Source organism: Nannospalax galili, unplaced genomic scaffold (genome assembly GCF_000622305.1).
Source record: "Nannospalax galili isolate Female #2095 unplaced genomic scaffold, S.galili_v1.0 C50043550, whole genome shotgun sequence".
Classification (NCBI taxonomy): domain Eukaryota; kingdom Metazoa; phylum Chordata; class Mammalia; order Rodentia; family Spalacidae; genus Nannospalax; species Nannospalax galili.
In genome coordinates this window covers 1-4,916 of record NW_008481640.1, presented here as the reverse complement: position 1 = coordinate 4,916, position 4,916 = coordinate 1, and the positions used below count along the sequence as shown (strand labels likewise).

Here is a 4,916-nt window from a genome sequence, read left to right as displayed (position 1 = left end):
CACACACACACACACACACACACACACATTCAGTAGTCATATCTATAATCCAAGATCTCTAGAGGCAGAAGCTGGACAATCATCTTAAATTTGAGACAGGCTGGGTTCCATAGTGAGTGCCAGGCCAGACTGCACTACAGATTGTGACTCTGTCTCAAAAAAACCAACAAACAAAACAGGAATAAATAAAATGTGTTGGTTCAGAAGACAGAATGTTAGTAAGCAAATGTGCAGAGGATAAATTATGCTTCAAGAATGGAGCTGCACTGTGTGGTGGAGAGGAAGGTGGCCTCCTCATGAGCCATTCCATATGAAGGACATGCCTGTAGCCCTAAAAGAAAGAAGCACGTGGCCCCCATGACCACAGGTAGTTCTGTTAACCGGCACAATGCTGATTACATTGTTAACGCTGAGTTTCCAAGGCAGGGTGGGCACTGTTGTTGACAGGCGTACCAGGGAGGCTGAGCTATCAGGAAGTAGTGCCTGAGCTAAAGGAAACAACAAGGATGACATGAAACTATGCTGCCAAGGTTCTCTCTTAAATTGAGGACATGGCTGTTTCACCCCATTGTATTTCTCTTCTTCTTGCCTCTCGCTTTTTTCTCCTCAACTTAGCTAAACCCCAAGTCTGACTTTTCCACTGTAATCTTCCCTGAGGCATGGTCTTACCAGTGCTGTTATCCAATGCGGGAGCCCTGGGTGACATTCCAATACCCATATCTGGAGAGCGCAGACACACAATGCCAGGCTGGCCTCCACATCTCTAACATCCCTTCCCACCAGCTCTCCACCTGAAGGTCCCAGTCATCTCCAACTTGCCTGTTTCAAACATGATGTCATATCTTCCCCTCTGACTCTACAGCTTTCTAGCTAGCTCTGATTCCTTTCCACCACCCTCCAAGACTCAGACTCTCTCCAGTACTCTCCACCGCCACTGCTGAGTCATCATCCCGTCTCACCTGACCTGTTGTCGGAGTTCCATCCTGACCTGCAGCATCCTTTCTAACCGCACCGTGACCCACCATCATGAGAGAATCAAGTTAAAACTGAATGCTTCAATTAAAACTGTAATTTGAGGACATTATTCTTCTGCTTCCAACCCTGATACGATCTGTGTGATTGAGGACAACTATAGAAACATTTGCTTACTTCCATTGCGATGAATGCGGAGGGATATAGTGACGGAACTCAGATGCGCTCGGCAGTCACAGAAGCCTCCCTATTGCTTTAAAGGTAACGTGTGCAAATCCTTACCAGGGTCAACTAGAGGTGTTTCATGATTTCACAGGGCTTGACCTCACTGGCTTTGGCTAGGCTCTCATATACAGAATCCTATTTTTGACTCGGGCATTTGCACACCTCCTCCTCATACCTGGAATCCTCTTCTCCGCACTCACCTGAATGATGCGTAGGCCTCCTCTAAGTGGCACTAAGGAGATCACTTTCAGAGGGCTGCCTGGCATCTCTGTGTTACCTGCTCCTGAGTTTTGTTCCCAGCTGCTCCTATGTTCCATGGTTTTGTTTATGCATCAAGATTGAAGTAAAGTGAATACTTACTTGTGAGGGTAACCTCTGTCTCCCCTCAACACCCTGCCCTCCATGCCAAAGGAGCCATGTGGGCTCAATGCTCTGTCCCTAGAGCCCATGGAAGTTTCCCTTAAATACCAGTTACAGAGCAGAAGAGGAAGGTGCATAAGGGCCCTCACCAGAACCTGGTCTTCCCAGTGGACAGGAGTCAGCCACACGACAGGAATGGATATGTCAGCATCCCTTGACAAAGTGTTCCGTAGTGTTCCCTTAAAAGCGGTGGCTTCTCTGGTGCACAAAGGTGAGCTTCCACATGGACGCGCAAGGAAGGAAATGACCTGCCTCTCCCAAGTTCTTGTTCATTCCCACTCACTTGACCCTTTCTCTTCTCATGTCGTAGGAGCTGACACAGTAGACCCACTAGGCACCCATGCTCTTGCTGTTTGAGGGAGAGTCGAATAGTTCCACCTTTCTGAGTGACCGGAACTGTTGGGCCTGAGAACGAGGGCTCCCTTGCAGTGGTGGGACAGAGCACACGGACTGAGGTGTACCTTGGCGAAACACACATTGACATTTGAGAATTAACTTTCGTTGATGTAAAAATCATTGGCCCCTGGAGGGACCAAGGAAAGGACAGGTTGGCTTGGACAGGCAGGCATCTGAGCATCCAGAGAGGAGGACTTTGATCTTCAAGTGGGAAGACATATTCCAGAAAGCTATTGTGCTGAAGATGCATCCTTACCAGGTATCATTAAGCGATACGTACTCCTGGAGGTGGCAGCCACCGTCTGTAGTTGGATGAGCAGAGGGAACTGGATTGGAAGGGACAGAGCTGTAATGAATCAGAATCCCGAAGGCAGGGCTGTGACAGTGGCAACAGAGCAGGTAAGGAGTTAGCGAATGGCCACCTTCCAGCTCAGGAGTACGCACAGGAATTTCAGATTGTAACTTGTAGTCGTGCCGGGACCCTGTGACTGCATGATAAGGCAAAATGTCATCAGGATGTGAACAGGTGATTTTCCTATGACTCTGAGAGCAGCAAGAGGTCTCTCTTTCTCTCTTTCCCTTCCTGCCTTTCTGTATTTCTCTATCTCACCCTTTATACCCCCACCCCCACCCCTGCCTCTCTCCTCTTAATATTTCTATCATTCTTCTTTGAATTTCCTTATTCTCAGCTTCTAGGGTCTGGATAATTGAATGACAACTGACTAGCGGTGCTGTAAAATGACATTATTTAGTATCTACTTCTTGGATTTCTTCCCTCCCGTGCAGAAACAAGCTTAACTTTATCTCTCTAGACACTGGTTAACAAACTTGATGAATATCTTTTCTCAGTTACATCCTCTTGGATGAGCAACATTAGCGACCATTCCTGGAAGTCCGGATGCCCAAACCTTCATACTTTTTTATTCTGTTTCAAAATTAATGTAAAGGAAGCAGGAAGCACATTGACCGTGACCAATGCCACGCCGTGTCTCTGCAGTCTCTCCTTCATTCTGCGTCCACATTGAATTTCCACTTCCTTATCGCACAGTCGGCAATGTCTTCTACTCTTGTCATCTCCTCTGGGATATCAGGCACAGTATGATGGACATACACCAGGGTGTGTGCAGGACAGTTGACTCTCTGATCTGAGCATGCCAGTTGCAGGTATGTAAAGGTCAAGAGTGCCTGACATGCAGTCAATCAGACTGGAGCTTTGATAGACTCTACCTTGTTGCTTCCTGTACTCAGACTATATGAGTTCTATGACCCCATGGCGAGGGACAAATGACCTTGGCCCTCTTTCACCTATAGCACTCTTGCCTGGATTTCTGTACCACTTTGGTTGTACTCCCAGGGCCTCACATGCCTTGCTGTTTCTCTTGCATGCAGAGTCCTTTGGGCAGCACAGCAATTTGCCCAATCCAAAGGTCTTGAATTTACAAAGTGCTAAAATGGAGTTCAGCAATGGTTGTCACAGGCTAATTAGTGGGTAGGTCAAGGAAAATAAGAGTTAAAGGCAAGACTATATTGAAGATACTGAGCAGTGGTTGTCTCTGAAGGCCACATCTGGGAAGGTATAGTGGGCACCCAGAAGGTCCAGAAAGAGCCAACTCTCAGTCCATGCAAACCCCTTGCTGTGTTTCCTTCATTTATATTGGAGAGCAGCAAATTTGATTATGTTCTCAGTGCACATCATGCAAGAGGTTGTAAGTGCAGCTGAGCAGGTTCTAGGACAGTGCGGCAAGGCACTGATGATGAGGATGGACAAACCAGGAGATGGGTCAGGCTCCAGGGTACAAATTCTTTATACTCCATAAAATTCTGCCCTGCACATTTGTATAAACACCTCTAAAAAGAGTAGACGTCATTGCCCTTTAACCGTAGTAGAGTTAGGTTTGGGGGTAGATGGCTGTGAGTGGGGCAAGAATTAATGCTAGTGACCATATGGCATCTTCATGAGCTGTCAGGCAACAGAAAGAGTACCAGGTGTCATGCCAGAAAAGCTTTTGATGTCCCATGCCCTGTGCTAAGCTCTCTGGACAGGTATCAACATCTCCTGTGCTCCTCTGAAGAAGCCCAGGAGTTGGGTTCCCTCATCAGCCCCGTTTTGCAGATGAGGAACAGAAAGACAAATCAGATGAATAATGATGGGCTTTCTTTCTTCTCTTCTCACCCCCTTGTTACAGTCTGGATTTTTCTGGCTGCACAAATTCCTCCTGGCTACCTTGTAGTTATTCCCAAACCTCCACCTTCACCTTTCTGTCTGGAACCAGGGCCCAGTGTGGCCTCCAGCTCAGACTAGACCCCCATGGAGCCACTCCAGAAATGGGATCCAGTGTCAATTTCCATGTCTTCCCACTTGACCACTGTGGCAAGCTCCCAAGAGGCCTCAGCAGCCTCTCAGCCTTCCTCCTCAGAAAGGCTAAGGATGGGTCTCAGGGACCCGAGTCCCAGTCTTGGTTCTGGAGCCCCGCAGCTCTGCCAGAGGGTCTGCTCCAGCAGCAGTGCAGGGAGAAGAAGCTCCTGTGGCAGCAGTACTGGGAGAAGCAGGGCTTCCCTCAGAGGAAGAAAGTGTGCCCTGAGGCACTCGAGACGCTGGCACCGGGATCACATGGTGCCTTCCCTTGGTGGAAAGGGATGCCAGAGGCTCTCCCTCAGGCGACAGGTCTCAGAATCAGCTCCAGTGCCAGGGCCCAGTGCCGAATATTGCTGGGATCACTGAGCAGAGAAACGCGGCCTCCAACCTTTCATTCTGGGAAACGCTGGTGCAGTGGCCTCAGTGGCCTCACTCTCAGCCTGGGAACCAATGGATCGAGCCTCCTGCCAGAGGGGTGCACAGGAGGAGCAGCAGCAGCGGCGGCGGCGGCGGCAGCAGCAGCAGCAGCAGCAGCAGCAGCAGCAGC

General features: G+C 49.0%; 1 pseudogene; it reads left to right on the top strand.

The window, feature by feature from the left end:
* The first annotated feature begins 4,321 nt into the window (after positions 1-4,321).
* LOC103728615 lies at positions 4,322-4,844 on the top strand (annotated as a pseudogene).
* The last annotated feature ends 72 nt before the right edge of the window (positions 4,845-4,916 follow it).